Source organism: Myodes glareolus, chromosome 9 (genome assembly GCF_982192425.1).
Source record: "Myodes glareolus chromosome 9, mMyoGla1.1, whole genome shotgun sequence".
NCBI lineage: Eukaryota > Metazoa > Chordata > Mammalia > Rodentia > Cricetidae > Myodes > Myodes glareolus.
In genome coordinates this window covers 13,095,001-13,107,982 of record NC_142034.1, presented here as the reverse complement: position 1 = coordinate 13,107,982, position 12,982 = coordinate 13,095,001, and the positions used below count along the sequence as shown (strand labels likewise).

The 12,982-nt window shown below is 49.1% G+C and overlaps 1 protein-coding gene across 3 annotated transcripts in view; it reads left to right on the top strand.

Annotated features, from left to right (window-relative positions):
- Arsg (arylsulfatase G) overlaps positions 1-12,982 on the top strand; it is a 137,424-nt gene that overhangs the window by 35,278 nt on the left and 89,164 nt on the right. The gene's annotated exons all lie outside the window — the stretch shown is intronic.

Here is a 12,982-nt window from a genome sequence, read left to right as displayed (position 1 = left end):
GCTCGGGGCGATCGAGTGCGCCCCAGCACCCCCTCTCCGAGCGCAGTTCCCGGGTCCGCCCGCGCCCTGAGGATCTGGGGAGCCAGTGAGGAGGATGGGGGGGCAGGGGAGGCGCGCGTCGGGGCTGGTCCCGCGCATCGCTGGTCCCGGACTGAACAGGTTCCTTCCAGTTTGGGTGTGAGCAGAGCACGCGCGGGCTCCCGAGTTCCTCCTCCAGCCACCACTTCCCCCCAAAATTTCGTCAACTCGCGCGCCCCGCCAGTTCCCCTTCCGGGCATGGGGAGGGAGTGCCGCAGTGGGCCCCAAAGAGCCTGCCGCTCGACTGCTGCGGGTGCATTGCCTTGCCCCCGCCTAGGCTGCAGGCGCAGCAGCCAGCATCCGCGCAGCGCGAAAGGGAAGGGAAAAGCATGGCTGAGTCAGCATCCCCTCTGCTCCGTGCGCGTGCACCCGCCTAGGCGGGAGGTGACACCGGCACAGGTGCAAGGCTACCTTACCCCTCTCCCCCTCGGGATCCCAACACCTCCAAGCTCCCTGACTCCAAGGTCACTATGAACTAAACGGATGCTGCCCGGGAAGCTCGAGTTATGAGTTTCTCCTGAGGACAACATGCGTCTGAGGATTAGGGACAGTTCAGAGCCAGAGGGGGCGCAAAGTTGGTTTCCTGGACTCCATCTCACACCTCTAGGGGAAAATTGGGGAACTGCTCCGCCGCAAAGGCTGTGTTCTCTGCATTTCCCTGCAGATTTCACCAACCCGTCTGTTGCTTGCTTGTAGTTTAGAGAATGTCTTTCTGATGTTAGAAACTCGAGACAACCTACTTTGGGAGTGTGCCTGGAGGGTCGCCACTGGGAGGAGTCGCCAGTTATAAATTTTAATAAAAACCCTTCCCTTGCTCTATGATCTCCCCCCCCCAACCAATTTGGGGACTCAGTCATCTAGCGCTGTTAACATCCTGTGTAGGCTAAGTGGGGAGCAGGTGTATTGATGCATAGTGCGTTATTAAGGCCCCTGCAGTCCTGCCAGGCTACCACAGAATAATAGCTGGCAAGTTTGTAGGAACAATTAGCACCTCTCACACCCCTCCCCCCCAACAAGGTCTCACATAGGTAGTTCGGGCTGGCCTCAAACCTAAGTTTGAACTCCTGATCCCATTTTTGTTTGTTTATATTTTACGTGGACTGGTGTTTTGCCATGGGTGATAGATCCCCTGAAACTGGAATTACAGGTGGTTATGAGCTGCCACGTGGGTGGCGGGAGTTGAACTGGGGTTCTCTGGCAGAACAGTCAGTGCCCTTAATTGCCAAGCCATCCAGCCCCCTGACCCTATTTTGTTGTTTGTTTGTCTTGCTAGCTTTTTTAAAAACCATGATGTCACTAGCTAAACCGAGACAGGCCTAAAACTGAAGATCCTCCTGTCTCAGCCTCCCAAGCAGTGGGGGTCCCAGGCTTTCATCACTGGCTTGTAATACCTAGGCTCATGCCATCCCCCAGCCTCAGCGTGCTCCAGTAGCTGTGGCTACAAGCACGATTCACTCTGCCTGACTGGAAATGGCATGCTTTAAAGACGATGTCATGCTATGTAGCTCAGGCTAGTCTTGAGCTTGCAGTCCTCTTGCCTCAGCTTCGCAAGGGCTGAGATTACTGGCATGTGCCACGATGCCTACCTTTTCAACATCTTAACTGTAAAAGTTAGACAATGCCTCAAGGCCTGGTGGTCAATGAATGACCCGATGAAACTTGACTGTTGGGGGCGGTAACAATTATGTACAATTATTAATAATGTGTTACTACTATTTTATTGTAATTATATATTTTTTATATTTGTGTTGTCTCAGATGCTGAATTAAGTGCCATCATGTTATTTTATTTGTTTGTTTGGAACCCCCCCACCCCCGACAGGGTTTCTCTGTGTAGCCCTGGAATTAGCTTTGTTGACAAGACTGGCCTCCAATTTACAGATATCCGCTTGCCTCTGCCTCCAGAATGCTGGGATGAAAGGTATGCACCACCATGCCCATCTTGTTTAGGTTTTTTTGAGATAAAGGTCCCCAAAATGACCTTGAAATCCTGATCCTTCGAATTCACCTCTCAAGCGCTGGAAGTATAGGTCCACTCCATCATACTTGGCTCATCCTTTATAGCCTTCTTTGAAGGGCAGGTGTGATCCCCATTTTAGAGATGAGGAAGGTTGAGGCAAGAGCACTGGTCCAGTGACATCTGTAGATTCACCCCCCACCCCCGGGGCCTGGTTTGCAAAGTTGACTTGGCCCTCTTGTGTTTGAATAATGGAGAAGTGGGTGGAATCCAGCCTTGCTGGCCACTAGCTGGTGACTTTAGCTATTGCTGGTTAGAGACTGGCCTCACGGCTTTCTCCTCAAGCCCTCCTGGTCCAGTGAAAAGATGAAATCCTCTGCTTTTCTCACTTCTTCGGGAAAGCACTGCATTGCCATGCTAATCAACGCCCCCCAAACAAAACTAACTTTGTTTAGTCCTAAATAAGAACAAAGGGACCTTTGCAGTCTGGGGTACAGGACCAGAAAAATCAGGAAATTAAGCTAAGAGCCGGGCCCATACTGTCGGCTTCTGCAGTAGGTCAGTGGGGAGCCTGTGCAGCAGGCAGAGCCCCCTCTGGCTTTTCCTTTGCCAAAGGCAAGGCGGTAAGAAAATTGTGAAGGAGTCCCTCAGCATCTTCAGGGGGAAAACAGCTTCCTCAGAGCTGCCCCGGGCTCCCTTTTTCTTCCCTAGCCCTCTGGCTTAGGGTCATTTGCATGCGAACAGATCCCTTTGTGCAGAGTTGGCCTGCCTGTTCCCTGTCCACACTTATAGTCCCTCAAGTCTTCGGGTTGGGTTGCTAGGCAGATATGACCCTGGCTTGCCAATAAGCTCACCGCTTTTTACCAGCCTGTGAGAACTTCATCTGGGGAAGTAGACTGAAAGGAATCTCCCCTGGGGTTCAGAGGGAGGGTCCTGCAAGCCTGCTTTGGGCTGCTGGGTCTTCAGGGCAGTCTCAGAAGAGGAGAGTAGGTGAGGGGGCTATTAGGGAAGGCCTCAGTCCCTCTTGGTTTCCCTTTCCCTCTTCCTGTCTCCGTTCCACCCACCTGACGCCTACCTAAGGACTTAGGTTCTGCGTGAGTGGCTTAGATTCCATTATAGTTCATTCTTGTTTTAAAACGCGAATATCCGTTTCTCTAGTGGGCAGAAAAGCTGACATCTGTGTCATCTAGGACTCTCCAGCGAGTTCAAGTGTCCAGGTAGAAGGGCTGTGTGTTTATCTTGGGGGAAGGAGGGAGGGGAAAGTCCCCTGAGGGACCGCGGGTGATGGTGTGACAGAACTTCGGGTCACAGTCTGTACCTCAAAAGGCCAAGTACAGCCAGCTGTCCTTAAGGAGCCAATTAAAGCAGCCGGATTAATAGAAAAGGGAGCAGAGGGCAAATTCGTCAATGTGATCACATTGGACAGAGGAATAAAGTGATCCAGTGAGCCCACGTCTCTGACTTAAGTCCGTCTTAAGGGTCCTGAAATGAGAGCAAAGTTTAAATACAGGGCCAGAGACACCTAAGTAATTCTTCAACCTGTGATATTGCCCTTCATTGTCTGAACTGCATTCCCACCCTGTAAGGTGGTCTGACCGGTTGTTACATCTGGGAGACAAGTTCTCCTGAGTGGTGTCTCTTCCTTCACCCAGCATGCGATTCCTGGGCGGGGCAGGGTGGGGGGTGCCCTAGTTTTTGAGGTCCTTTGTTTAAATAGTTTGATAGTCAGGTGGAGAGAGAGAGTGTCGTCATTTCTGCCGGCTTAGTTGTCCTGGACGGGGATAGTGAGGAAAACAGGGGCTTGACAATGATCCCTGCTGTGCCCTGGGTTCAAGGAGTCAAAGTCTGGGGGCTCCCTGCTGTGCTTGGCTCCCAGGAGGTGTCCTCCCGGGGAGGATCTTGGGAAGTTTGTTGTTTGTGTGTGTCTGTGGGGGTAGGGGGTGAGCCAAAGGAGGGGTGCATGGAGTGACAGGAAGCCAGGAGTGGGTGAGAGCATGCTGTATTTGGGGACAGTGAGGTCACTCCCAGCAGTGGGGGCCTGTGGTGATGTGTGTTCTATCACACCCAGTTATCATTCGGTGCCCTATTGATGACTTGCCCGTGGCTGTGTCTCATTAAGTCTGGAGCAACTTTGGTTTCAACACCCACCACTTTTCTCTCCCAGCCTCCTCCGGCTCCCTAGCCTTCCGCTCCTGCCCTGTGTCATTCTCTCATTGCTTCCAGAGGAAAAAACCAGCCACACGAAAGAGAACATAGCCTTGGGCCTGTTGGACAAGTCCTTAGAAAACAACCCCGTATTGTCAGAGCAAAGTATCGATCACGTTGCTTTTAGGAACACATCCATGTGATATTAAACTTTATAATGTGGGTTGAGGTCATGAAAACTAATCTGAAATGTTGGAAAGCTACGTATGGAACCACTGGCCTTTGCCCCAGTGAAATCTAGCTTCCCGTGGACAATCGCTGAGGTGGCTCAACCTGCCATGCTCCTCTTGGCTTAAGGAAATCAACGCCTGCTTTTCTATCTTTGCCTCAACAGAGTCACTGACTTCACCTGCCTTGTCTAAACAGACACTCATGGGTTCCCTGGAAGACAGCCCTCTTGAGCCTGTTTTTAACTCTTTAGGAACAGGAGGACAGCCATGCTTTTCCTGATGGCAGGAGAAGTTTGGCTAGCACGTGATTCTAGGACTGTCCTGTGGAGGAGAGGCTGCCTGGCTGGAACTCTGCTGGGTTCCATCGAGGGTTCCAGTGTTAGGTGAGCTTGGGCGAGGTGCACAGCAAGCGAGTGGAGACATACCTGTGCTTACCCTCCATGGTCAGTCAGCACCCACAAAGCCACACCTACAGGATGTGCTCCCTCCTCTGAATTCCTCATGTTCAGATGATAGGAAATATGTCTGTCACTGAAGGTAGGCTTTTATTCTTTCGTGTGTGTGTGTGTGTGTGTGTGTATGTGTGTGTGTGTGTGTTTGCGCACACATACACACACATGCCTGTATGCACGTATAGACCAGAGGCCAGGTAAGTTCCTTGATTGCTCTCCACCTTAATTTTTTGAGATACAGTCTTCTGTCTAACCTGAAGCTCATCTGCTCTGCTAGCCTGACTGACCAGTGATCCCCAGGATTCCTCTTGTCTCTATCTCCCCAGGATTACACACATACAACGCCTTGCCTAGCTTTTATGTCTGTGCCAGGATCTGAACTCAGGTCCTCATGCTTGTGTGGCGAGTGCTTTACTGACTTTGCCATCTCTAGAGTCCCTGTTTTTTCCTTTTTTTCCCCTCTCTTGGAGCTGTGGATGAAACCAGAGGCCTGACATGTGTTAGGCAAGCATTCTAGCCACTAAACCACACCTCCAACCCCTAAGACAGCCTTTCAACAAGTAAAGTTTTACAAGTGAGTATCTGGAAGGAGAAGTAAGAAAGGTCATCCGAGGTTAGGAAAAGCAAGGAGATGAAGCTGTGTTTTCAGGGCAGGGCCCGTCGGGCTGGGACTTCATTGTTCAGTGTGAAATGCCCTCATTCTGCAAATATTGATTGAACACTCTCTGGGCAAGGTACTGGGATTGGGTCGTGCCATAAAACATACTGGAGTCCCTGCCATTGCTGAGTTGCTGGCACGCTCTGACAAGTGGATGAGTCGTCTAGCTCCTACGTTCACTAGGAAGAGCGCAAAAGGGAAATTCCCCTTCCGCCTTCCACCCACCGGGTCTTTTAGACCTCATAGCTAGGCTGCCCCAAACCAGATTTGCAGGAAGAGAGCTTTTCCCAACAACAGGGTCAGCTGTCAGCAAACCCTGCCCAGCAAAGGGGCCTAGCTCACGTTTACCAGAGATGACACAGACAGTGGCGGATTGTGTGACAAGGAGCCATAGTGTGTGGATGCTGGAGAAGGCAAACCAGAACGTCCCTTTTCACTTTCTTGGGACATTACTTAGGACGCAGGTGTTGGGACTTCTTCCTTTTCCCAGAGGCCTTCACCAGAGCTTGCTGACCCGCAGCTCCAGTAAAACCTGCAAATAACCACAGGAAGTCTGGATTTCACTGCCCCGCGCTGGGGTTGCCTTTGTTCAGTAAGGCTTCAGGCTTGAATCACCTTCTTTTTGCAAAGCGTTCTCAATTCTGGTGTCTTTTTTAGTCCTCAAAGCAATGGAGAGGTCGAATCCTACGTGAAGTCAGCCTTCCTGAGCACAGCTTGTCTTGTCTTACTCTCCTGTATTGTTGGAGGTGAAGGAAGTTAACTATGGCTTTGTTTCCAGCTTAAATAAGGAACCGGAGACACGTATCCGATGTCGCCCAGCTAGCAGGTGACTACGCTGGACGCGTGGGGTGTAGGACATAGCGTTAGCGTTCAAAAGGCCCAGGGTTTGATCTTCAGCACTCTAGAAGAGCAAAAGGAGGTGGGGAGGTGGCTCAGTGGGTGAAGTGCTTGCCAGGCAAACGTGAGGGCTGGAGTTCAGATTCCTGGCAGCCATGTAAATGCCAAGTACGTACGGCAGGCTACCATGGTGTTGACAGGTTTCTGTCCTGCCCAGTTCCGCGCAGTCGTTAAGTCCCAAAGAAATCACACAGAGGTCTACATTAATTATAAACTGATTGGCCTAGTAACTCAGGCTTTTTTTTTAACATTTATTTGACTTTATTTTATGTGCATTGGCATCAGATCTCCTGGAACTAGAGTTACAGACAGGTGTGAGCTGCCATATGGGTGCTGGGAATTGAACCCAGGTCCTCTGGAAGAGCAGCCAGTGCTCTCAACCACTGGGCCATCTCTCCAGCCCTAGCTCAGGCTTTTTTTTTTATTAATTCTTACAACTTATATTAGCCCATAATTCTCATCTATATTAGCCACGTGCCTTGGTACGTTTTTTGGTGAGGCAGTCACATCTTGCTTCTTCTGAGGCTGGGTCACGACTGCAGACTGAAACTTCCCTCTTCCCAGAATTCTCATTGCCCCGCCTCTACTTCCTGCCTGGCTACTGGCCAATCAACAGTTTATTAAAAATAATACAAGTGACAGGGTACAGACCATTGTTCCACAGCACTATGAAGCTATTCCTGGGGCCCAAGACCCCGATGCCCTTTTTTGACCTCTGCAGGCTCCTGTACTCACTTGGTGCCTGTACATACAGCCAGGCACACCCACATATCCATAAAATAAGTAAATAGACTCTAGCAGGGGCTAGAGAGATGGCCCAGTGCTTAAGAGCACCAGCTGCTCTTGCAGAGGACCCGGGTTTCATTCTCAGTTCCCAGTGACTCACAGCTGCCTGTAACTCCTGTTCCAGGGGATCTGATGCCTTCTGACCTCCACAGAGACCAGGTACACACGTGGTGGACAGACATTCTTGCAGGCATAACATTCATAGAATAAAAATAAAAGTATATAACAGTACGTAAGTTTCAATGAAGCCTTTTCCACAGGAACCTTTGAGAGAGGATAGTTCATATCTAAAACATAGCACACAGTGGCTGGGATTTACTTCAAAATAATCTAGCATGGGTCTGGAGAGATGACTCCGTGATTAAAAGTGCTTCTTGCTCCTCCAGAGGATCTGAGTTTAGTTCCCAATACCCAAGTCAAGAGGCTCACGGCTTCCTCTTACTCTACTCTAGAGGATTTAATGCCCTCCTCCGGTGTCTGATAATGCTCACATTCACATGCCATACACACATACAGATGTAAATACACACACGATTAAAACAAATAGAAGCCATCCCATATCTATTGGGGGGGACAGAGGGGAGGGACCGGGGCGTCACAGCGACCAGACTGGCTATGTGTTGATTGTTGGGTCTACAAGCTGGGTAAGTGTGCATGAGTTTCTCAAGTGTGGTATGTTTTGCCACACCCGTAATAAAATATTTAGCAAATAGTAAGAGCTATGGCTTTTGAAGATATCTTTAAAATTACCTCTGTTCTGGGAGTGGGGTTCAGTTTTGTGACCTTTAGCCCCTTTGATTTGTCTTCTCAGGCGGAGGAGAGAGGTTTAAAGAGAAGGTGGGGTTCAGAGGGACAGCTGCTCCCTCTGGTCTTCTGCGCTCTGCGTCAAGATCAGGGTATAATTTCCGAAGGGCTACTGGGTTTTTAGATGCATGGCACGAAGCCACTTTGGCTCTCTCAAATTGGTTTCTGCCACATGGTTTCCTTCTGCGACAATCACCACAGGTGGTCTTGGTCTAAACCTGGGCAGGATGTCCTTTCCCTCCTGGTGATGGCTTTCCTGGCACCTCTGACTCCCAGAAGGGAAAAACAGGATCTGGCGTGAGCTGCCCAATACATAAATAAACATGTAAATAAAGGTCAGCGAATTAAGTGGGATTGCTTTCCCAACCTCAGGGAAGGCATTCTTTTGTTTTGTTTTTGGAGACAGGGTTTCTCTGTGTAGCCCTGGCTGTCCTGGAACTCTCTCTGTAGACCAGGCTGGTCTCAAATTCAGAGATCCACCTGCTTCTGCCTCCTGAGTGCTGTCACTAAAGGTGTGTGCCATCACTGTCTGGCTTCAGTAAAGGCATTCTATCAAAGGTGTATCAGTTACTTTTCTCCTTGCTGTAACGAAGTACCTGGTGAAAGGAACTTACGGAGAGAAGGGAGGGTTTGTTGCACTTACCCAACGGCATAGTCAATCTTGTGCGAGCGAGATGGGACATTGTCATCTGTGAAGTTCAGGCTGGAGAATCACAAAATTGAGTCGCCACACCTAACACTCCTGCTAAAAAACCAAACAAACCCAAAACTTAGTTGAAATAAATCTCTCGATATTGTAAGGAAGTGTATGATTCTTGTGCTGGACCACATTTATAGCTACCTCGGGGCACTGATTAGATACACCTGGGAAGGGATGTAGAAGTCCATCAAGGCGGGGGGAGGGGGGGAAGCATGATGGCAGGAATGGAAGGTGACTGGTCACTTTGTGTCTGCAGTCAGGAAGCAGGAGAGAAAGATACCCAGGCTCTGCTCACTCTGTCCTTGTGTTTAGTCCATGATTCCAACCTCAGAAGGATGCTTCTGCTTACGTGCAGGGTGGCGCTTGCCATTCAGTTGTAGTGAGTATTTCTCTGTCCTGCCAGCCAGTGCCCAAATAACCATATGGAGACTCATTATTGATTATGAAAGCCTGGCTGATGGCTTGTATAGTTCCTATAACTTAAATTAACTCATTTCTGATCATCTGTGTGCTGCTATGTGGTTCATGACTGTTAGCTCTCCTCCTGAATGTCTTTCTTACTCTCCATCCATCTGGCAACTCTTCCTCCTTCCCAGTATTCTCTCTGCTCTGAAAATCCTGCCTAGCTATTGGCCATTTAGCTTTTTATTAAACCAATCACAGTGACATATCTTCAGACAGTATAAAGGAATATTCCTCCACCTTCAGTTAGACCTTTCTGGAACATGTTTGTAGACATACCCAGAGGTGTGGAGGTGTGTTGCCATGATGGTCATGAATATAGTCAAATTGACAGTTCAGTCCCCTACAGATATTTTTTGAACTGCACATAGAGACTGTGGCCTGAATTCCTAGACTCTGGAGGCTAAGGTAGGAGGACCAGAAATTTAAGACCAGGCTGGGCTATGTAGTGGTATCCTGTCTCAAAAAAAGAAAGATAAATTAATTAGAAAATGTTTTTTGAGTCCTTGTTTAAGGTATTGTTGCTCTTGCCATCACATACACACACTCTCGAAAGTAATCTAAATTTAGCCAAGCACATACTGTAGGCAGTTTCCCTGTCCCAACCACCTGCTCTCAGATAACCAATGCTTAAGAGATTTAAGAGTACTTATAAATGCTCAACCAATAGCTCAGGCTTATTACTAACTAACTCTTACAACTTAACCCACTTCTATTAGTCTATGTGCTGCCCTGAGGCTCGTGGCTTTTACCTTATTCTATTTTGTGTGTCTGACTTCTTCTGTGTCTGGCTGGTAACTCCTCTGACTCCACCCTCCTTCCTCCCAGCATCCTTTAAGTCTGGTTTTCCCACCTAACCTCCTCCTGCCCAGCTACAGGCCAATCAGTTCTTTATTAGCCAATGAGAGTAGTGCATATTCATAGTGTACACAGCACCATACTGACATGGGGTCTAGGGGCAAAGGAAAAGTCTACCAAGATATCTCTTAACCTTTTGTCCGGCTTTGCTGGTAACTGGTTTTCTGCCATAGAGTAAAATTTAAGAAAGTCACCAGCCACTTAGGCACTTCAGAGTGTCCCCCAATAGAGTGCGTCCTCTTCATCCTACACTCTAGGTGCTTCTGCCCACTCCAGCCCTGCACAGTCCTCTGACCTCACCCAGAGATTCTGAAACTTGGCTTCTTCACTTACCCAACATCTTACAGATACATTTTTGTATTCTCAACCCAGCAGCCCACGGATTCTGTTGCTGTCAGATCTTGCCTTCTTGCCTGCTTTCTTGTGGCTTCCCATCTGGGTTGCTCTCTGACTCCACCGGTCCCTCGTTCACCCTCCTCGGCCAGGCTGGTTACACCAGTTTTTTGTCAATTTGACAGGAACTTCAAAGGAACCTTGACTGAGAAAAATGCCTCCATCAGATTGGCCTGTGGGTGAGTCAGGGAGGGCTCAGCCCTCTGGGCAACAATGTCCTTAGGCAGGAGGTCCTGGTTGGTATAAGAAAGCAAGCTGAGCAGGGCAGTGGTGACACAGGCCTTTAATTCCAGTGGAGGCAGGTGGATCTTTGAGTTCAAGGTTAACCTGGGCTACAGAGCAAATTCCAGGGCAGCCTGGGCTACAAAGAGAAACCCTGTCTCAAGAAAACAGTTAGATAAATAGATACGTAGATAGATAGATGGATGGATGGATAGATAGATAGATAGATAGATAGATAGATAGATAGCAAGTACCAGGTACCCTTAGTCTAAACTATAAGGCGAAATAAACCCTTTCGTCCCCAAGTTGTTTTTGGCCATAGATCTTTATCACAGCAATAGAAGGCAAATTAGGACACTTGTCTTGGTGCTTGCTTCTCTGTGGCTTGTCCGCCGCACTAGATCTTGGCCTTCCTTGACTTCTCTTCCTGTGGGACCCTTTCCAGGTGGCTTCTTAGACCACCTTTTGGGTGGGAGTACCCCTACCTCCCTTTTGACTGTGCCCCGGCCACCCCACACATCTGATACTTTTCTGCCTTGGTTTGCTCCAGGACATTCACATTTTCCTTAAGAAAACCTAAGTGGTGCGATGGTGAGGGTTTTGTCTTGTTTCATCTGTGGCTGTGTGCACAGAACCCAGATTAAAGCGCTAGTGCCCGTGCGGTAGGCCAATGATCAAGCGCCTGGGAGAACCACCCTAGACCACATGTGGACAGCTGCTTCCCAAGGCCCCTCCTGGGAAGTCCCCATGTGACTCCTGACCCCTGGCCAATACGTAGACTGTGCTCTGAACTGGCTGGAGAAGCAGCAGGACCCTGCAATCAGACACTTCTCCTTTCTCCTTTGTCTTTGTTGGCCTTCGTTCCTCAGACGCTTCATTTCTGGAAAACCAACAGAGCCCTGTGCCAGAAAGGTCTGTCCAACCTCCTTGTTATTTCAGCTGTTTTCAAGGTTCTCTAGGAGGATGCTTGGCCACGAGGAGGTCTGTGGGAAGCCAGGGTCAGGTGATGGAGTAGACTTCCAGCACGGGGTTGCTCAGACACTGCTCAGCAGATCTGCAGGTTGCCTTGGTCCATGCCTCTCAGCTTAGAGCCTGCTCGGGGGTCTTTTCTCTACCTTCACCCATAAGCAAGCCTGGAAACTAAAGGGAAACCAACCTTTAATGTACCTTACAACTTTGCTTTGTAGTTGAGCTTGGGTTGGGAGTGTAGGTGATAGAATAGCAGCTGCTTAGCATGCAGGAAGGGTCTGGGTTCAGTCCCTAGAATCAAAACCTACAAAGTGTGGGTTGGAGAGAACAGGAATTGGTGAGGTTGACTGGCAGGTAAGGTTTCTTCTGCTGCCTTGGGAAAGTGGAGGTCTGGGGATTTGACATTGATACCTGCGTAGGGGACACCTGTCATAGTCAGCCATGCCATGACGGAGCAGACGGACTTTATTTTGCGGCGTGTTGAGATAGTTGGCCCGGTACCTTTCACTGAAGTGAAGAGGAGTGAATGCACCCACTTCTGGGAGGAGAGCTGCTGGCCTGTGTTGGCGCTCATCTCCTTTCCTGTGACACGTGTGTCTGTCCTTGGGTACACACGTGCGTCAAGACCAGAAGTCAATCTCAGACGTCTTTCCTCGGGACACTTCCCACCTTGTTTTATGTAGCAGGGTCTTTCACTGGTCTGGTGCTTGCTAATTTGGTTAGGTTGACTGGCCAGAAAGCCTTAAGGATCTGTATGCTAGGAGGAGAAGCCTGAACCACCACACTAGTCTTTATGTGGGCTCTAGGGAATCGAACTCACGTCCTCATGAGTTTGATCTTCCCAGAACCCATATAAAACTCAGGTACTTTACAAACTAATAATCCCAAACACTTTGGCGCTATCCTTAGCCCTCCTTCCTGAGAGAGATTCATAACGACCCAGTTGGTCATGCGATGTCCGAAGAAATCTCCAGTCCCCAGGCAGCGCATGGGGCCACTTCTTTAGGACAGAGAAGCTTACACGTGACTCTTTACTGAAGCCTGTGGTTCAAGTCCAACCTTTGACTGTCTAGTTTGTCTCTTCCCTTCAGTTAAAGAAACTAAATACATTCTCAGAGAGGGCTTACATGTCCCCTTGGCAATATGGATGAGAAGAAATCTGCAGTAGTCTGCTGGCTGGAGCTCATTTCCAGTCTATGAACATTCAAAGTGCGGCCTTCATACTTCCTTTTGCAAATCCCTAAAAGAATGTCTTGTCCTGAAACTCCAGAGGAAACCAATCTAGTTAGATTTCCATTTTAATTTTAGCTTCCTTCTTAAATGAATTTCTCCCCCCTGGAATTCTTGCATGGCCAGGTCATCCTGAGTTGGA